Raw genomic sequence first — 22,235 nt, 5'->3', positions numbered from 1 at the left:
AAGGTAGACTCTGGCAGCACTTAGAATCTGGGAGGCCCACAGATAGCATGCAGGGCAGTAATATAAATAAGGGGTAACATTCTGGGAATTTGGAGAGTTCTGCTTTTGGAGTGAGGATGTCAAACAGTACTTCAAGGAAAAGCCTCTGTTTGTTTTTGTTTCCAGGCAGGCAAGCAAAAAAAAAAAAAAAAAAAAACCAAAAAAAACCCCAACATGTAAAAGCCAGCTGTTCTCTGTTTTACAAGTCACTTCAACTAGAAAATTACTAGATATTTCCGATAACACACTACATTCTACTTTGTTGAATTAGTTCTTTTCACCCCAGTGAGATCCATTTGTATATCAAGGGTAGCCTTACCTGGCAAAATCAAATTTAAAGGAGTCTGTTTAGGGTTTCTGACTTTTTTTTTTTTTTAATCAGCAGCTTAGAAATGTGTACGGTTTGCTTGTGCTGCTTACTTGTATATCAGATTTAGCCTCTGCCTGTACTAACAGCTGAAAACCCATTGGTCTTTGTAACTGCTGCTAAATTATTGTCTAGTAGTTTTATTATTAGAATGATGAGCTTATTACAGTGGAAATAAGAAATTAACAGCAGATGGATATCCAGTGTTCTTGGCTGTCTTCTGATAGATGATGAGGTATTCAAAAAGCAAAAGCTTTTGCTTTCAAGGGAAAAATTCCCCAACATGATATGGTATCTAAAAAACCATAGCACTTTAACTGTTGGAAGATTTGTTTTGTCAACAACTTAATCTTGTTTGAAATACAGCACACTGTATTACTTTAAAAGTCTACAAATAGATTGTTATTGTCACAATATACCCTATTAGAGAGGAATATTAAGCCTGGCATTCAACCTTTTTTTTTTGCTGTAGAGTATGTTTATGTGCTGCTCTGCTCCTAAGATCCTCAGACATGCTGAACTGTGTGCAAGGAATTTAAGCCCCCTCAGTCTCTGCCCTCTTTTCAAGGGAGTTAGTTTGGCTGTTGAAAAAAGCAAAAATAAGAGCAATTTTTCCTATGATGACTGCTGTCTCCACACTGTCCCTGTAAATCAAGGGTTGCTGACCAGAAAAGTCTTCCTTCCATATACAATTTGGCATTTCTGCATGTCCTGTACCACCACCAAGATGATACATCAGAGCTGGTGTATCACATCCTTTTATCACATTAGACTTTCACTGCATGAGGAGATTCTCTAAGTGTCCATCTAAGACAGCCTTTTGCTAATAGAGAAAATAGGCCTAGAAGCAACTTTGAAATCTGGCCAACATTCTGACCTGAGTTGGAACCAACTGAGTATTGCCTGTTTGCCACATCCTGGCAAGAAAGGGTGGTATAACCATACTCCTGAGATTGGATTGCCCTGTCGAACACTAATCTTAATTTTTTTTTTTTTTTTGTTAGATATTGCTCTTTTCTCAGATTGTGGCCATCCTTAAACTGCTGTGCACTATGGACCCTATAAATCTTCTCTCTAGGTACTCCATTATAGGCAGAATTCAATAACAAAGGGCCGAAATAAAAAAGGAAATTTCAATTTGAGCATTGAGAGTATTTAATGCATTCAGCCTTGCAGAGCTCTACGCTGAAGTGGTTGTAATAGCATTTGTGCCTACCAGCTTGGAGGAAAAAGAGGTTACTTGTGTAACTGCCATATATGCAAGGAAACCCAGATAGCCAGAGCAGGACGACAATATATACAGTGCAGTTTTTATTAAAACACAGCAATAGACTGAAAAATGCATGCTAAAGAAGCTTAGGCAACAAATATAGTTTAGAAAATTGCCATGTATTTATTGATGCTCTGTGTGTAATAAGGAGTGTATGTTTAACTAGTTATAGACACTTAGGTAGATCTGCAAAACCAAGCAGCAGCAAAACCCAAACAGATCTTAATGAGGGTTGCTCCCTCTCAACTTCTATGTGCTTGCTGCCATTATTTTTCTTGGTGTCACAGCAGGCTGGGTAACAAGTGCCAGTCCTGGGACTGGAGGTCAAAGCTCAATTGATCACCAAAAAAGTGGGAAGAAATTGTTGAATCACCATAAACTATGTGGAAAGGAGGGAGGGCAGAGAGACACAGATTATGGTTTATGCTTTCCAAAGGAATGAGCAAGATGTGGGCACTAGCCAGAAAAACAGCTGGAAAAAAAATGTGGTAAAGGCCACCATTTTGTTACTGAAGCAGGAAAGATAAAGGTCATTATTAATATTTCAGTGGATAACAGTAGGCTCTGTACCATGCTAAAAATACAAACAAAACCTAATGATAATAAAACCACAAAAACCACCAAAACTACCTTCCTACAGCACCTACATTATCATCTGAGAAGGAAAATTTCCCTCCCCAAGCTTCAGTTAGTGTAATGTGATATAGGAATAGTATAAGCCAAGTGCCTGAGAACTCTCTTGACAGACATCAGTGCCCCCTGCCATCCTTCCTGCTGCCTTAACAGAACTTCAGCTATGTCCCCATCCATGTATGGGGTCTGCTAGTTGGTGTGACAGCAGCAAAGGAGTGACAAAACTACATCACTTGTGTACAGCTTGAAGGGAACAATGTTGGAAACACTGGACCAACTCCTTTACCTACAGCACAGGTAGACACAGAGTTTAAGCTGTTTCTCCTGCTCTGAGTTTGAGAGTCCCTGGCAATTACCCAAGTTCCAGTCTAACCCAGAGCAACCTTAAAGCTGCTCCAGAGTAGTTTGCCTGCCTGTGAGATGCTACCACTGTGCAGCCTGCAGAGCAGCGTGGTCCTGGCATTCCTACGCCGGGCTTGGGAAGTGCCTGCCGCAGATTTGGCTTTATGAGATAACCACTGCGGACTGGATTTATGGTATCTCTGCTCCATGCAAACACGGCATGGACCAAAATGTGCCACAGAATTTATTCCTGAATTCACTCAGTGTTAAAGCAATGAAGCATCTGCTCCCTGCTTTCCCAGCTCTGGAGCCCAGCAGTGTGCAGGAAATGGGTGCACAGGTGTATTGCCTAAAGATCAAAACATGGCCCTATATTTTTGTTGGTGTGAGGCAAAACAAAAGGAAAGCCAGGAAAATTGTCAGGGAACAGATTGTAAAAGCATGTTTAATTTTATCTGCTAGAGAAATAATTGGTACTAGCTAAAACCCTGCAAGTTGTAATTTCTAGTATATTACTACTAATTAATAAATGTATTACGGCATAATTTGAGCTCTCAGAGAAGGCACCTTCTAGGAAGAAGGTATTTTTATGAAGTAATCAAATAGGGAGGATGCCATTATCAGGTTGGGGTTTTTTTCTTCCTTTTGCTGCTGAAGAACAATACTCATATTCATGGCATCTGTTACTGCCCTTTTCCATAGCTCTTTCCAATTTCTTCACTGTTTCAGGAAAAGTGCTCTGCTTTTCGTCTGCTGGTTCTATCAGTGTGAAAGTAGCGTTTGCTATCTATCAGAGAGTGCAGTGGACTAGGGAGAGAAGGAAATTTGAGCCACAGTGTAAGTGCATATTTGCAGTTCTATTGCACAGTACCAGCCATGAATTTTCTGACATGTTTTGTAGGACTTTGCTGAATGAAGATGACCAAGTTGGTGTTTGTACTTGTCTTCTTCCCATACTCATATTCCCTTACAGCTGCCACAGGGAAGTCACCATCCACACAAGGCATACATTTGTGAATCCTAATTTATATCCCAACACCATTTGTGCTGTATAATCCAGTGCTGTTAGTGTGGTTTCACTGAGTAGCTTCTCTACTGGAACATTTTTCAAGCCTCTTTTCTTCTGAACTGTGTTAGTAAAAGCCTGCTAAGGGAGACAGATTGCTTTGGTGTTTTAAAAATTATGGTTTTGATTAGAGAGCTGTTAAAGATGTTTTCCAGAGGCTCCATTTTTATGCTGCCTTTTGGTGGAGACAAACACCTATCAATAAGTGCTTTTTCTGCTTTGAAAAGCATGTTTTGCCTTGTTTCTGCCTTGAGTGATTCTATCTGTACTTAAAACATACAAATGCACACATGTTGGGACACAAACAACCCCAAGAAAAGCAAGAACCAAGAGCAGTATACAAACTACTCGATGTATCTGTCTCACTGGGAGTAGATATTGCATCACCTTTTATTTGTGGTTCAAATATTTGTATTCAATTGTTTTTACTCACAAGTGTGAGGTTACTGAAGGGTAGAAGCTTTTGTGGGTTTGGCACTCTAGATGTAGTTTAATTCAGTTTTTCCTGTGTAGAATACTACTTTTTTTTTTTAAAGTGTGCTGAAAAGTAACATATCATAAAAATTAATTCTTCCTAATGGCATCATTCTTAATTAGTCCATTTATTTGTTTGTGGTTTTTAGTGCCATTGATTTATCTCCTAAAAGACCTCCTCTGATTTTAGACAGAACTGAAATCAAATCCCTCAGGCTTTAGCTGTGAAGATGGAGAAGCTTATTAGGATTTTTAACATTCCAAGTTGCTTTCTGAACAGATTGCACCAGCTAGTTGATGAAACTTGAGCTAATTACTCTAATGTTGACAAATGCAGTAGCACTAAAAGTCACATATGAAAAAAAATTAAAATTGCACCTCTTCAGGATATGCTAAGTAGATTCAGTGATTTGTTGGTGTAAGAGAGAGATGTTTGCAGAGGTTTCTTTAGGAAGAGTAGAAAGAAAAGAAAAAAAACCAACCAAAATACTATGTATAAAAAAAATGAAAAATGCTTTTGCTTTTAGAAAATTGAAATAAATCAATATGATAGTTGGTAGGGTGAGAAACTGCCTTCACAAAACAGTCTTGCTGTATTAGAGGGTACTGAGAATTCCTACAGATCCTCTTCCTCTATAGCATCACTCCCAGGAGAATTGGGTCATGGTCACTGAGTGTAGCCAATACCTACACAGGAATCTCCTCTGGGCTGAGTTAAATCCAGACTTTGAAAAACTATATTAAAATCTGGGGAGCTCCACAAGTCCTAAAATATGAATACATTCGGCTTGTACTCATGTTTTTGATTTTTTTTAAATTGTTCTTGTCTGTGTAGATGCAAACATAAATTAAGGGGAAGAAATTAGTAAGGATATCATACTATGATAATGAATATTATCACAGAGAGGCTTGGCTTGAGAGACACCTTAAAAGTCATCCCATTCCAGTCCCCTGCCTTGGGCAGAGACACCTTCCTCTAGCCCAGGCTGCTCAGGGCCCCTTCCAACCTGGCCTTGGACGCTTCCAGGGATCCAGGGGCATCGACAGCTTCTCTGGGCACCCTGTGCCAGGGCTCACCACCCTCAGTAAAGAATTTCATTGAAACATCCAATCTAAATCTCTCCTCTTTTAGTTTAACAATGTTCCACCTTGCTTAATCGTTATCTGTCCATGTAAATATGCATTGGAGGTAATCCAAACAACCTTAACCCTATTCAAATTTTGCTTGCCAAAGAACATGCAAAAATGCTTAACTAATTGCTGATATATCAGAACAATGCTCTTTAAGCTTAAATGGAAACTGTTGGCTTAAATGGAAACTTTAAGCTTAAATGGAAAATGTCGGCTATGACATGAAGGTTTCTTGCCGTTTCAAACTTACTGTGTCTTGGAGAAAAATATCCTGTCTTGTCTTTTTTTTTTTTTTTACTATTTACGTAATAGTTTTGACCTTTCAGCCAATTGTCCTTATCCGTCATTAAAGTGTATGATCAATCATTTCATGCCTTGTCATTTATAAAATACTATCAGGAGGGAAATGTTTTATGTTACATTGCTTTTCTTGAGATTTTTTTTTTATCATAGTACCTTCCTGTTTATTGCAAAGAAGGGAAAAAAATAAAGCTTCAAGTTTCTCACTGGTTTAAATAACCTGATGGATTTCTTGGTGTAAATAAGTGGATGAAACTCTACTGGTAGGGTGGTAAGGCGCAGGTTGCCCAGAGAAGCTGTGGATGTCGCATCCCTGGAAATGTTCCAAGCCAGGCTGGAGAGGGCTCTCAGCAATCTGGTGTAGTGGAAGGTGGATTGGAACTGGGTGAGCTTTAAGGTCCCTTCCAAACCAAACTATGCTATGATTCTAAAACTCACTGGAGGCTTATTATTTTAATTTTGATATCCAATTATGGTCAGTACTTCAAAATACACCAAACAAGCCATTTCTGTTTGTCTCTAACTTCGTTCTGAATTTTTGAGCTGTAAGCAGGGGCAGAAGAATCCAGTTACATTAAACACCTCTGCCAGGGCACACATGTGTACACTTAGGCATGAACGTAGTCTGTCGGAGGATGGTCCTTCAGTTAGGACAGGGTTTCAGTTTACTGGAGTTTCAGGTACCCCTCATTGCAAAAAAACTTGTGCAAAGGTGAAATTTTCAGGAATGCTGCTGTTGCGGGAACCTAAATGACATTTACAAACTAAGAGCATCACTTAACAGGGCTTATCTGAAGCAAGAAGCCAAAGAGGTGCAAGGATCATGAGCTACGAGGAAAACAGTGACACTGTGACACTCTGCAAACATCTCAAATCGAGGCCTGAAAACAGTCTGCAGTTCTCATAAAGGTCTCTCTGGTTTAGCGTAGTGACAAGTAAACATGTGTAATGATTCTTTCTCCAAAAGCAGCATGTAGGCTGCTCCCAGAGGAACACTGCTGTGCTCCAGGCAGCAGCACAGAAAAGGCTGCTGGCTTAGCCACACTCTTCCTGGAGCACAGCGCAATATTGCTTGTAATGCGGGTTAAGTGACTTAGGATCTGAAGGACTTTTGGAAACCATGATTTTGCTTCCCTTGTCTTCATTTTCCTAATTATAAACCAGAGATAATAGCACTTCTTTTCTTCCCGTGGGATATTAGGAAGATGAGTACATGAAAGATTGAGAGAGCTGTAGCTACAATATGGTGACCCAGTAATGGGGGCACCTAAAGTGCCTTTGGGTAAACAACTTCAGCAGAAACATCCACTTGCATCCCTAAACTCCAGAATGTCAAGTGCATGTTTAAAACCTTCCCAAGTGATTTTTGTGATGTTTTTTCAGGGTGGGGAGAGTTCTTTTGTGTCATTATTTCAGGGAGGCGGAGTAGTCATGCAAATGATTTGGAGAGAATTAGAAAACTTGGGGGAATACAGATCAGACAGAGTAAAAAGGAAGGAGACCAAGCATATGACAAACTTCAAGAATGTATTATTTGTGCAATTATTTGGCATCCCTTCTTAGCTGAAAGAAGATAGTCTCTCCTGTGCCTGTGAACAGTGAGGACATCATTTAGTATCTGAACCTTTAAAGTATCTTGGTTTTATTTGGGATACTTGGAGTTTTGTTCTAGCAACAATTTTTCTGTGATCCTAACACTGAGCATGAAAAAGATAATATAAAGAAAGGTGAAGATACAAACACACTACTAAGGTTTGGGGCTTGTAAGGCAAGTTTTGCACAGCTCTAGCTGTAATTCTTTAAAATATACATATGTTCCTTTGATGTTGTATTGAATTAGAAGTCAGATATAATACTCCCAACCTAGCTGCTGTTCACTGCTGAAGCCAATGAGCAGTAAAGAAACGGGGGGGTGTGCTTTGAAGTGCTTGGTATTACATGAAAAAATAAGCACTTCAATGAGGATGTACCATATGCAAGAGGCTGACATTGAGATGCACTTTAAAGTCAAAATAAGGACAGAATCCAGAAAGTTCACGTTTATGTCTGAGCCTTCTTGTGAGGATGTTTATACCCTCAGCCAGTGCAACAAATAGAAAGAAGCAAAACTTGAAATTGAGGTCCCAATCAAAACTTTCATGGATGTTGGATCTGTGTTTGCAGTTCTAGTCTGGTTTTGATCTCTAATACCTTGCTCATCAGTGGCTTTTCAGCAGTACAGTTCAAAGGGCTCTGTGAAAACAGAGGAGAGAACTGTATAATTGACTGGATTTTGCAGAACAGGATCCAAGGCAGAAAGCAATGTCCCAGGGGGGTTGCTAGTGCAAGGTCCCACAGCTCTGTAATGGCACAGGTAGGTCTGCATCCCTCTTTTTCTACCCAGAAGGGCAGAATATTGCCACTGTCTCTTAGCGGGTTTGTTCTCTTCAACAGGTTATATAGTTCATATGATTTATATCAGAGTCTAAAGTATATATTGACCACAGGAAAGAATTATTGTAATGAATGAACAATGCCCATTGTCCAGCAATCAAAAAGTCAAACTTGTGGTTTTATTTTCTTAATGTTGAATTTTTCCTCATTCAAGAAGGGTCGCTCTAGAATGCTTTCTCACTCCCTCTTCCTCCCCACCACAAGCAGTTTGACTTCATAGTGTTGGGCAGTTGGACACAGTCTTGCTAACAGTGCCCTGTTGTCTTACAATTCACATGTGACACCAGGAATGGCACATGAGTATTTGGGATTTAATTTTAGTATAAGGCTATTGATACAGTGCAGAGATGAGCCTGAGTGGATAAAGAAAAATAATCTGGTCATGCAGATGAGCAATTTGTAAGGGGGAAAAATAAATAAAAAAGGCAGTGACAGAAAGATTTGAATGGTGCACCTGAATTACGCCTTCTTGGCACAGGGGAAGGAGTTGAAAATAATTCCTTTCCCTGATTAGCAATAGCACAGTTCACTGTTACAGAGAGGAAAGCTTTAACTCCTTAAAGCTACAAACTCTGCTGTTTGGTTTCCTTCTGAGTTTTCCCACTCACTGTGTTAGAATTTCAACCACCCAACCAGCTTTCACCAGCAGCTGGTCCAGCTGTTTGATACAATTACAGACTTTGTGGCCTTTGGTCACTCCTGTTTTCATTGGAAGCACCTATTCCTGCTCACTCAGTCTGCAAATAGTCTTCAAAGAGTTAATTTACATTTTAGCACGGATGAAAGGATGGAAATTTCTTAAGAGGAGAATGGGAAACAATAATGATTTTCTTTTTCTGATCATTTACTACTGGCGCTTAGAAAGCAAAATGCACATCTGAAGTTAGGAAGGATTAGTTCTTTCATTCCTTGTTAGTTTGTTTTGTTTTCATACACTAGCAAAATGCTGTAATGCTTGCTTTGCAAAAGCTTATGGAGAAGTGTATTTCTAAATATATTATATTCAGTACAGACACTTCTTTTAAGGAAGGAAAAATAATAATAATAAAGGCAAACAACAGATCTTGAGTTTGAAAGCATTTCTTGTGGGACTAATTTACAATTCTATTTCTTAATCTGTTTAAGTAATACACACAGATGGTGGGAAAACTGTACTAAATAATGCATAAACTAGCAAGGGGGGCTGTTTCAAAAGAAAAGCCAACCTTAACATTCTTACCTAATCGATGTTGAAGTTATAAGTCACCTAAGCCTTATGTCCCTAACCAAAGACTGAGCCTAAGTGTGTTTTTAGATGACTCTTTAATGTTAAGCAACAAGGAAAGGCAGCCGCTTAAAAGTATTTGACATTCATAAGCATCCAAAAGACTTTCTGTCATCTTCTCTTTATTCATTCACTGGAGTAGAAAAAGCTATATTGCTTTGGTTTTCCTCTTTTTTTCAGGGCAGAAGTCAACGCATCTGTGTCTAGCTCTTCTCATTGATGCTTCATGGTGTCCATATCCCTGGCTTCTCCTTCTCTCTATTGTCAGTGAACAGCTTTTGAGTGCCCATTAACCGTGAGGAGTACTGTATCTGGAATTTCTGGCTCCAGTCTGAAAGGATTAAAGCGACACTTCTGCCCCTCCCGAAGTCAGTGGCAGCTTCTTCCAGCAGCAGCAGAATTGGTCTGAGTATTAATTGATATTTGTCAGGAAAAAACACCCGACTAATTTTAAGTGCCTTCCTTTTAAGAGTATTTTGGATGCTTTTCTCACATAACACAGAAAGCTTTTAGTTCAAAAAATATTGGTAGTGTTCTTTGACACCTTGCGTTTTAGCTGGTCTGCACTCACTTTGTATATTCAGCTTTGCATGTGGAATGTATTAATTCATTAGGAGTACAGGAATGCTTCTTTTTAAATAAAGGAAAAGGTTGTCTTTCTTGAAAATGTTTCAGGTAATCTGTTCTGATGTTTAATTAAGTTTGTCCAATAGTATTAAAGCCATTAAATTCCTAAGATAATTGCATTGTGAAAATGGGAAGATTTTACCACAAGGAGATAAATATAAATATTTTGAAAAGTGGAGTTAAAAACTGCTTTCAGGGAAAACTTTCAGGGGTGTTCTAAGCAGTGTAAAAGGCACACTAAACAAAAAATCTCCTTTATGCCAAATAGAAGTGCTTCTGCAAACTGGTATGTCTTGACCCTGTTTAAGCTGACCTTTTGAAAAATGTAAGCTTTTAAATTCACATTTGTCTGCCTGACCCTGCTAACAATTGAGTACATTGTCTAATTGTAACCATGTGGCAGAGGAACAGTTTTGTGAGCACTTTTGTCCTAGAAGTTTCAAGAAAGCGGTTAGAGTCCCACAAGTGTCCCTCCCATGAAAAGACTGCAGTGGGGACTTGAGGTTTATTAGTCCCTAGAGAATTAATGCGTGAAAGTGTTGGAGGAATGGGTCAACCACAAGAAAAAGGCAAGACTTCCCTTTGTGCCTCACTGGAGGAAAGAACCCAAACACAGCACACAAAACCACACAAAATGGAGCTATGCAAGGTCTGCCCTGTGCTGCTGCTCTTGGGAGGGGTATTTGAGGATTTGGGGAATTTTTTTTCATTATGAAAATTATAAATATATCAGCAGTTTGCTAGCTGGCACTAGAGAAAGCAAGGCCAAATGTCATGTGTTCCCTAGAGTGGGATTTTTCTCTTTTCTGTCAGAAGAAGTTGAAGTTCTGTGGGATTCTTTAGTCTGTGTCTGTAGAAAACTGTGTTCCTGTCCCACTTTTCTTGGTGTTTTCTACAAGGTATTGTAACAGAAATCTCCTTTTTTTCTCCGGAAGTAAAAGAAGACACAGTTAGAGAGATTGAATTGAAGGCTTGCACAAGCAGGCAAATACAGGTGATGCTGATCAGGCGTGCAGGGATATTCAGATAATCTGTGTGTATCTCCTGTCATAACAACAGTTTCAGGGTCTCAGGAATCGTTGTGCAAGAATGCCTCTGTGTGACTCGCATGAGATGGACAGCACCTGATGCTTTCAGAGAAGGAAGAGGAAAAACCAGGTGATCTTCCAAAAAAGAAGGAAATAGAAGTGGGAAAAATCCCTAAGTATAATGATGCTTCCTTTGGAATTACTCAGATTAATGTTTCGGCTGTGAGGTTGATATTACAATCTACTACCAGCCAGAGTCACACTTTATTACCAACCTCTGCATTCCGGTGTTTACTGCATGTGATAGCCCCGTTTGTAGCCCACAAAGCATAATTTAGCAACAAGAAGCAGCTTAGTTAAGACTCACATAACAAAACTGTGCAAGCAGAGAGTTTAAATGGCAAGCACTGCATGCTTGCAGCTACATTCTGCCCGGTATATTTAATTTCAGCCTCAGTCTAAACACACTGCTTTGGACCTGGGAAAAACAGGAGCTTAACAATGGAAGTGCTACTGATGACACTGCTGCAAGTTGCAAATGATGTCATTTTAGTACTTAGCTGGTATTCAGGAGCTTTTAGTCTTGCGTTGAAGAGATCTGATTGAAAATCAGACACAGGCATATATGGAGAATTCCAGGTTCCCCAGTTGCCTTGAAGTTAAGTGGAGTGGGCACTTGATTATTATGAAGGCTAGAATTGGATTGACGAATCATACTTAAAGGTGTAATAGAGCTCAGAAAGTGTCAGACCTTGGAAGTACCTAGCCCTTGATTGTAGCAGCTGGAAGTGATTTAACAAGTACTTGAGGTGACAGAATCAAATGCTTTATGTGATGAATGGGCTGTTTCAATATAGCAAATGATTTTGCTCTTTAAAAATCAGAATTAAACAGTTTGTTTTTTGTGAGGCGTGAGATCATGGAGCAATGAAGTATATGTGTACACGTGCCCAGAGATATAGAATTTCATGTTAATCTTGTCTTTATTATAATCTGTTCATTTATTTTGGAATTTACTGCTATACACTGGCCCTTCTGGGGGAGGGGAGGAGCCAGTGTGTATTTTATGCATGAAGGTGTCAAAGAAGCTGAAATAACGTGACCGAAGTGGAACCAGTTGTTCACCTTAATGACTTATAAGGTGAAAAATATGTTTGCTAAATAATGTAATCAGTCAAACTCAAGGGGCAAATAATTTTAAATTTCTGTCATATTTGGCAGTTGGGCAGTCAGATGTATATATGCAGAGCTGGATGCAGCATTGGGAGAAGATTCCTCAGATTCATGCAGTTTTTGTTTTATCTGAGTTTGGTCCTATCTTATATTCAGTTGTATGGCCTGGTTAACACTTCTGCACCTTTTATTCAGGCATCCCATCTTGAAGTTCCACTCCACTTGATAGCCTCACAACACTGCAGAATTTATTATTATTATTATTATTATTATTATTATTATTATTATTATTTATTCCCCTTTCACTGTGGGCAAGGCTTCAGTCCTTGTCTTGCTTATTACTGAAAAAAAAATTCCCCACAACCAAGCCACCCTTAAAAATTAAGTCAAACTTGAACCTGATCCTATTGTGCTAATCAGAATTAGTTGAGCTGCTCCTGAGGTTCAATTTTGAATGTTCTGAGCAATGGACAAATCCAGTCTCAAGTTACAAACAGAAGAGATACTTTCTTTTTAGAATCAATGCTTTAACATACCTCTGGGAACACCTTTGGTTGCCAAAGTTTCAACACTTTGTGTTGAAATGGAACCACAGGTGCATGATTTGTTCACTGGCCCTTAATGATTTGTGATCTAAATTTGGATCTAAGAGGGCTGCAAAAGGGGGTTCCCATAGGGCAAGTTACTATGACTGTTTTAGCAAAAACCAGTTGGAAGTAAAGGATCTTAAGGTCTCCTTTTGCTTCTCCTCACTGATGACATGAACCCTGACCTTTGAGCAGACTCGGAGCTCCAGAATTTGGATGGATGCAGCCTGGGCTCACAAAGGCTCTTGATGTTGTCCCTCTCATTTGCATGTCTTGTGTTGTGCATTGACCACTGACCTGAGCATCACTAGACAATGACAGCAAATCTTTGCAGATCCGAGGTTTTCAGAGTTGGAACTGAAACGTCTCTGATTTGACAATCTCTTAAACCAAATGTATGGAGAAACAATATTCTTCTTTAAATTACACAATACTGCTTCATCCCTGGTGTGCCATGCTCAGAACCCTCAAAAGCTTTCTTCTCTTGCACACAACACATCTGTGCACAGAGGGGGAGGAGTGTGGCACATCAGACTTTCCTCTTTCTCCAAAGGAAGATGACACCACTGCTCTTTTTTGTTATTTGACTTCACATCCCTAACATGCCTGCAGAAAGAGGAACATTTACAAGCAGGAAACCGATACAGCTCCCTAAATGGAAGATTCAAACACACCAGAGTATTCCTAAGCCATGAGATATCATAGAATAACCATGGATTGAAGGAATTTCACCAGATGCAACCCCCACCTTAAGAGAGAGTGAACTCCTGCATTAGGCCAAAGTCATAATCAGATATACAAAAAGTTTGGGCCACACTGATGTGAGGAAGCTGTTCAGTTTTAGTTAATAACACATTGTTAGTGGTGGAATCACCTCGCAGTATCTGAAAAGCATATGTTGTTACACCTCCCCCAGAACTAAAGAACAGATTTGAAAAGAACATTTTTTTCTTCAAAGGTATTTGCATAATTACATGAAGTGTGAGTGTTAATGAAGAGCTAGTATTAAAACTGGATGAATTAGCATGACTGAGTGACTTAATGCAATCCTGTTGCTCATACAGTCAGGGGTGGCTTGCATTTTGCCAGGCTTTTTTTTTTTTAAGCTATCTCTTGCAATTGCACATTTGGATTTGAGCTTTCATTAATTATAGCTTTATTTCATGAACATGAAATTTCATTGACTTAAGTGTTTACATCAGTAGAACATCTATTCTAAAATATGTGCACCTGACAAAATTCTTAATGAACACCTTGCCACTATCCCCAACACATTCTAGAGTCATTCCTGTGAAGGATTCGTTCTTTTTAAAATATTTAGTATAGTTTTGGGTTTTTTTATGCTTTTAACTTGCAGGCTAAATCCTTGGATTTTTTTCTTTCAAAGTTAGAAATAGTAAAGTGCTTAGTGGCAGAAAGAGAAAAACATCTGTAGAAGCAGAATATTTCTTCCATAACACCATGATCCCTCTTAAAAACATTATACCTCCTCCCTCTCCTTGTTTCCTTGTCCTGTTTTTTACTGGTGTGCCATTGAGTTGGTCATCTCACCTCTGATACATCGAGGAAGGTGAGAAGAAGAACATATAGGAACACCTGGGAAGGATGAATCATAGCTAAACCAAATCACTTTGTATTGAAGAGGAGCAATTGCGGTGTTTGTGCTTCTGACTCTGTTGGGAGGAGTAATCATTAGAAGGCAGTAAATACCAGATCTAGGGAAAAGTGGTGTCTTAATCTAAACAGGACTAGAGCGGTGAAATCAGTTTTGTTCTTACACACACTTAACCCTGAAGCTTGACCTTCCAATTGTCTTTCACAGGCCAAGCTATGGGCTTTCTGCTGATGGTTGGTGAGGATGCTATAGAGCAGTCAGCTGTCTCCTGCTGGTTGGGAGTAGCACGGAGGAAAGTGGTTCTCTGAAGCCTGGTACCCCCAGGGATGTTGAGAGAGATGAGTTAAAAGCAGCTGTGGTTGTCTGTGCAAAAGTGGTGTGCACTTTTCTCTCACACTTGCAGCTTTAATCTTGCTTATCAGCCTGCAAACGAAGCACACTAAGCTCCTCCCGTGCTCTCCTCTCCTGTTGTGTTTCCTGGTATTTGCCTTAGAGTAGTTGCCTCTTGCTGATTTGAAAATTACCTGTCTCACTTTGACATATCCAGGGAGAGTCCTGTTTATCCTGTTTTATCCTGACTTCTGCTTTTCCATTTGAGAATTCAGCAGCCGTCGTCTTTGGTTTTTCCCTGTCTAACAAACCCAACATTGATCTTGCAGATCATGCACGCTGCAGTTTCAGACAAGATAGATAATGACTTGAACTGCAGCAAATGGGACTATATGACATCACACTTTTGTGAGCAGACAAATCTGTAATCTTATTTAGCTTGACAGGTATAAAGGGCATTTCAAAAACTGATTATATCTGCTGTGATTTTAAGGTCTGGGATATGCCTGGAAAATCTTCACCCAAGCTATTCCCCAGGGAACAAACTCTTCAAAAGAATAATGCAATGCTACTTATTCAGGGCATTAAAACATACATTAACCTTTTTTTCCACCTTGTGGAAAACACATTATATTACCCCTGTGAAGATTCCAAGGGAGAGAAGAGATGCTAGATCCTTATCTGCACCAAGTCTGGGGAGTTGGGTCTGCAATCGAGCTTTGTAGATTCATGTGAAAGAAAAAGCTGAACATTGAGAACATCTGAATTGTTTAATGAAAATGTGGATCTGTGCTGATTTGGCAGACCAGTTTCTTACTGTGGAAGCCCCATCACCAGCTGGGGATAAGATTCATAAGCATTTTTTGAAGTTTCCATTTATAGTTCTGTTAAAACCATCTGTGACAGATTTGTGGTGCAGCATCAGTCAAGATCAAGATGTGTAACAGAACCTACTTGCTGGGTCCCATCTTTAGGAGTGGGATGCACAGACCTCTCTTACCTTCCTCTTGTAGTGGAAGTCTTCTGGTAGCACTAGTATCTCCATGACTGCCCAGATGCACCAGGAGAAAGGCTGGTGAAAGGAAACACTGAAATCCAAATTTAGTCTCCTAAAACTTGGATGCCTCTGCAGAACCCAGAGTTAATTGCTGTGGGGCTGGGATTCACAAAGCCAGTTCTGCACTTAGATGTCCAAACAATCTCTGGCACATGTATGTATCACATTCTTTTTTTTCCCCTCTTTTAAAGCCTAGCTGGCATAGGTGCCCATCACTGACACAGGGGCCACTGCCCTTGTCCCATAAATGCCCTGATTAAAGTGCCTTGGTCACCTCTGCTCCTCTCTCTGGAGCTGTGCCATTGGGAAGGAGACCAAAGTAAAGGTAGGCAAGATCCTTGACTTCTCTTCTGGAGGGAGGTTCAAGGGATGAGGGACTCATAAGGACTGTCCTCAGACACTCAGAAGCTTTACAGTTCGGGCAGGATTTGAGGCTGATCTCAGTCTTGCTCCTCCGTCCTGTTGCTGAGCCACCCAAGTACTTTGCTTTTTGCCCGTCCCAAAGGTGCTAGGAGGTGGTCCTCTGCTAGAAAATGAAAAAGCTTCATTTCTCCATATGCATCATAATTTTCTGAAGAGGAAAACCGAGACAAACTCTTGATGACTTAAGTGTGGCTTTGCATGTTTCACTCTAGCTTTGTGAGACTTTTGTCATCACAAAAGTAGGTGATTTGCTCTGCACATCTTCTCTGATGCCAAAGTATTTCTGCATAGTCTGAAAAAGATGCATTTAAAATGGTTTTAGTAAGTCACAGACGATTAGAAACCGTGCCTAGAAATCTGATAGATTTCCAGTTGTGTCTCTGTGACTGAAATTACAGTATTTTAATCTTTCGTTTCTAGTCTAATCTTTACAAAGGCAACTCTGTGGTAAATATTTCTGTCAATTTTTGTCTCCTGGATTGTGATAATTACCATGTTCCCAATCCTGCGTTCACTAAGGCGGAAGGAAATATTTTGCTGATGATTTCATCAGCAAAAGTCCTGTCATTTCTGTGAGGACAGACCTGGGGGGGATATGACTTCCTCTTATGTCCTGTTGGACATAATTCTCTTGAGTGTGAATATTAGTGAAATGATGAACTACACAGAAGAGATTCTTCTTGTCTATGTAAGAAGCACATGTGAAGGCAGTCAGGCAGGTTGAAATTCTGCCTGGTTCCACAGCAGTTTGGGGTGTGTCCCACAGGGCTCTTCTGTCTATTTCTCCTCTTGGTTCCTGCAGCAGGAGGTTCCTTGGGTGGGTCAGGCCCATATCTTTAACCATATTGCATGGCAAAGCACTGTCACTTAGCAGTCATTCCTCATCTGAACAGCCTGGAAGCAAAGCAGTAGCAGAGTGAGCAGAGTGTCACCTCTCTGCTGCAAAAGAACAGCCCTGAGTCCTGATGCAAGATGTCTCCAACAGAAGGGTAACATTCAGCTGCTGACAGCAACAATCTTGACAAGCAAGTTCTTAAGTTTGCCTGTGTGTATGACAGGGATTGAAATATCAGTTCTTGAAGAGATGGGCATGTGTTTCACTGGCCCAGTGCTTATTGGTGCTTGTTGGAATTGCTTTTAGCTGAGGAGAGGGTGTAAACAACAATAACAACAAAAAAACCCCTCAAAAACAAATAAAACCGACCAGAAAACAAACACAAAACACCATGAAGGTTATGTATCTTAAAGTAACCTCTACTTTGGAAAAAAAATATTTCTGAAAGTTGTTGCCTGCGCTTCACTCTTATCCTCATTATTTTTTAGCTCAGAACAAGGGGCAGCTTTGAATGTAAAATCATAACACACTTGCTAGATATTTTGAAATATTCTTCATCACTTGCTAATTATCAGAGGACAAAGAACAGATTGGAATTGGAAGTAGAAAATCCAATACTTCACTACTACCAGGTACTCGTAGGGACTGTATTAATTCTGGATATGAGAAAGATATTATATAGCTAAAAAATAAGAATCATTTTCTGTCCTCTAAGAAAATAAAAATCTCCAAAAAAAAAAGAAAATAAAAGAAAAAACAAACAAAAAAACTCAACATTATGTGTTATTCCAAAAGAGAATCTCTAAAATGGACACTGAAAATCATATCCACAAAATAATCTTGAACATTTCTAATGTCCCTTCTCGTGGGGAAAATAACCTATTGTGTGAATACCACCAATTAATAATCAAGTCATATTAATTCACATTCTCATTGACCTTATTCTGGCAAAAGCCTCTTGATTACATTAAAAAAATTGTTTGAAAGGCAATTTAAGCACAATGAATTATTTTATATTATCAAATCATAAGTATCACAGATAGCAGAAGAAGGGAGAAAAAATTGCCTTGCATCTAGGTATGAATGAAACTCAATAATGTTTTCTAGCACTCATGCATTATGTGCAATTTATTTCAGACAGTGAAATAAAGACACTTGCTAGTGAGCCAGACAGTACAGGTTCTTTAAAACTTTATCCTCAAATACAACAATAAGCTTTGTCAATAATTTCTTCATTTCTTTTTAAATTAGCAAAAGCCTGAATAATTTCTTTTTTGTTTTTTTTTTTTATTATTAACTGTTATTATTTTAAAGCAAATCTGATCTACTATATAAAATTTCAAGTCAAAATATTCTCATTTTTACTTAGATATCCAGGGGCTTCCTAGCCAAAGTTCATGGCCAGTTCATGGCTAAATACCGATTAGCAGCCACAACATTAGTCTTTGTAGATAAGAGGTTATTATATTATTAACTGATTATTAATGCTGGAAGAGAGTAGTCGTTGTGCTGTATGAGCTGTAACTGATGGGCTTCGATTTTAAAAGAAGCTTCTGACCCCTGTTTCAGGTGGGGTTTTTTGGTTATTGTTTTGTTTTGATTTGTTTTGTTTTGATTTGATTTGTTTTTTAAGAGAAATACCAAACCCAATCATGATGTGTGAGATTTGCATACCTTGGGCAATGTCTCAGCCCAGCCTATTTTACATTTTAACAAAATTACATTGGTTTTCCAGAGCATTTCTGGAAGGGACTGAACTTTTACCGAGGACTGTTTAATTCCCTCACAGCCTGTCAAGTGACACACTGTGACAACAGTACTTTTTGCTTCTGTGCCTCTTCTTTCCAAGTGTTAATGAAATACTCCCCCTAAGAAAGTCTCAGCTAACAGGCTCACAATGAGAAGATTTTAACATAAGTCTGCAATGGAGCATGATTTTTTTTTAAGTATACAAGCATTTTGATCTTAAATAAGACAAACAACTGCCTTGTCTCATTTTTCCCATCTCTTCCTCAGTTCAGAAAATGTAAATTAATTGCTTTTCAGATTTACAAGTTGTTTTGCAAGACAACAGTCCTACCAACTGCTTAATTCCACAGAAAAGTGGTTGTTTCTGGTTCTAGGGAGGGATTAACACAGTAAAAGTGTGTTAACACTATAATATAATGGGTTTAAACTCTTTTTCCTCTGAAGCCCTTAATGCAAAAGCATGGCCTTCTTCTGATTTGTGCTCTCAGAATGACACCGGACCCTTCTCCATCTTTGAACAGAAAGCCACATGGCAATCAACCAACATGTGCTTAATCTTGCACCAGCCTCAGACTTAGGGCAATCACTTGCCCAAAACTGGGCAACAGTAAGGCCACAAAAGGAAATCATCCTTAAAATTAAGGATGAGGGGAAAAAAGCAGAATGCTAAGGAAAGAAAAGAACAAATAGCTTTGAGTTATACTCCCTAGCAGTTTGGAGTCTGATACTCCTTACTTGGTTGAAAAGAAAGGAAAACAAAAGTTCTGTCTTTCATTGAAGGTGATGAGGACACTGAAAGTTACTTCACAGTATGCTTTCCAATTTGTCTTCTGCATAAGTCTTTTCAAGTCTCTTTGGAGCACCTGTCTGTTGTGAAAATAATTCATTTTGTCATGCCCAGTAACACACTGGTAGTCATTTTATGAAAGCTTATGTAGCAGTTTCACCTCTAGCTTTACCCTCTGTTATACTACATCACAAACTCATTTAAATAGTAATATTAATGTTTTTAGAGATCACTACAAATGGTTGGCAGCATCATTGCAGTTAATGTCTCATGGGAGCTATACAAGGGAATTTTATCAGCTTGAGGCTGAGGTATTTGATGAAGTAATAACAAACTAGCTTTGAATTGTCTTTCATTACCCTTTATCTCTCCTAGAGAGAATATAATCTTATTCAAATTATAATGGTCTCTGTTATCAATGTGGTTTACTATTTATTTACCTGCACATGGACATGCAAATGTATATGCATTCTCCTCTTTTTACCGTACCTGTAATGAAATTCCTTCACTATCAGAATCATGCCTGATCACAAATTATAAACTAGTTACTTGGAAGTGCAATTTCCTTAACATTAAAAGCATTAAAAAGAAAATTAAAATCCAACTTTTTTTTAGGAAAAATAAAAGTACCTTGATAAGGAGTAAAATCCAATCATTAGACTTTAAATATACCTTCATTTATCTTTAAGACAAACATGATATTCTGCCTCAGGAATAGATAGGCTGCCTCCTGTCTGGCCAGAGAAAGAGATGGGAAGAAATGTTTAAGTAGTTCTGTAGGGGGAGGAAAGTCGTGGGGCTGAAGCAAAGAAAGATCCAAATGGCAGAGCTTTGGCTCTCCCTGATAAAATCACCTCAACATTTCTGAGGCCAGGCTTATGTCAGTCAAACAGAAATGTGAGAGATGCATGACACAGTTCTAAGTTATTTCTTATTAAATGCCTTGTGGTTTTCAAACACTCACTAGAGAAAAGGAATACATAAGTGCAGAGGTAGGACAAGACTGTGGACACAGATATAGGGAAAATAATGTATTTGCTAAATGACCAGGCAGCAAAACAGTTGACTGTGTGCTACTATATGTCTGCTCTATTTAGCAGATTATAGTGAAAAAACCTCAAATCCCACAGCCTTGCACTAGTGGCTCTACAGCTGCAAATCAGACAGTGGAGAACAAAACATTTTGTTACTCATTCTTCTTTTGAAATCTTCTAAGATAAAAACAGGAGGGTGGAGGGTTATGATTCTCTTTTTCTCTGTTATTAGTTCAAGTTGTTCCCATGCTGAATCAGGGGCTTTTCCCCTTTTTTGAGTGTTACAAGACCTAAATTTTTCCCTTGTGGTGCCAGGCCTGGCTGTTCGGGCTGATCTTGACTGACGCACTGGATTTTTCTCTGCCAGTTGGCCATAGGGCCATTGATTCTGATCGATTTCTAGTCAGTGTTTGCTTACTGTCACTTTAATTAAAACCAGGAGAGGGGAAGTGATTATTTAAGCCTGCCTTATCAGACCAGCACTCAGACTGAGGACAAACACTCTGCTGTAAACAACAGATATTTTTTACCATATAGTCTTCAGGCTTATGTTGTGAACAAGTGTTAAATATGATTTCTATTCATTCTTTTCAACAGAACTCGATAGAAACCAGGCATGTAACTATCAACAATACCCAATGATATTTTAAGTAGTATCTATATTAAGGGGTTTTTTTTATTCCATGGATAATCTGTTGTTGCAATGTACCTGAAACAACCAGATGCACATAAATACTGCTTGCACAATAGGGATATTCAATCCTGAACAGATAAAAGACTAACAGAGCAAAGTGGAACCAGAATTTAAGAACAAAACACATATATTTAAGTAGGTTTAAAATAAGAAATGAAGTTCAAAGTTTGCTGAATGACAGAGAAGCAAGGATGCTCAGCAAAACTATAGAAACATCAAATGCATAAAATCTGATCAAACCAGATTTTTACTTAAAATTGAAACTGGTACAAAAATAACTCAAAGTACTCCCTTTTAGTACGTTAAACAAAAACCTGAAGTCCCTCCTGTTGCTTTTGTTTTATAAATTTTCCTTAATATTTGCAGAATAAGGATTTTAACATTTCCAAAGCAATGCTGTGCAATTCTTCTTAATCACCCCTCTACTCTCAATTAGATATAACAATTTCTATTGCATTCTAAGTTGTTGGGAGTTTTCTGTGTTTACTAAAGTATCTTCAGTGTTATATTTGCAACTGAAATGATCTTTATAAATCTTGTGCGAAGACTATAAAACAGCTTAGTAAATTTGTTAGCTATTATCCTCAAAATACAATTTGGAATTACTTTCTCTTTTGAGTTACTTAAAGTTTGGATCCTGAGCCAAAGTTTTTTGGTTTAAGTCCTTACTGTAACCATTTAAAGTTCATAAGAAGTACTGCTCACATTGTAGATATGAAGAACTTAGACTTTTATTTAACAGGAATATCCCAAATTTGATATTCATATTTGTATTTTCAGTGGTTTTAAACTGCTGGCAGTGGGCAAGAATCAGTCAAACCTACCCCTGGGAATTTGTATTCCCTTCATGCAGAAAAAAACCCAAGTCTGTTGACCTTTCAAGATTACAGAGAGGCTTACAAGTATACTGAGGACTTTTGATGGTTAAAGAATACAGGATTTTGTCTTTTAGCCTCTCCTGGCATTTATGAATTCTG

The 22,235-nt window shown here is 38.7% G+C and overlaps 1 long non-coding RNA gene across 1 annotated transcript in view; it reads left to right on the top strand.

Annotated features, from left to right (window-relative positions):
• The window catches only part of LOC146442698 (uncharacterized), a 71,689-nt gene extending 61,629 nt beyond the window's left edge, over positions 1–10,060 (top strand). The window contains exon 10 of the long non-coding RNA XR_014849436.1: positions 9,500–10,060. This is a non-coding gene — a long non-coding RNA (uncharacterized LOC146442698). The remainder of the gene's footprint in view (positions 1–9,499) is intronic.
• Positions 10,061–22,235: the final 12,175 nt, after the last annotated feature.

The sequence above is a fragment of the Lichenostomus cassidix genome, chromosome 1Ab (genome assembly GCF_008360975.1).
Source record: "Lichenostomus cassidix isolate B80296 chromosome 1Ab, HeHo_3.0, whole genome shotgun sequence".
In the NCBI taxonomy this organism is placed as follows: Eukaryota; Metazoa; Chordata; class Aves; order Passeriformes; family Meliphagidae; genus Lichenostomus; species Lichenostomus cassidix.
The sequence above is the reverse complement of the archived record's forward strand: the minus strand, read 5'-3'. Positions and strand labels throughout refer to the sequence as shown.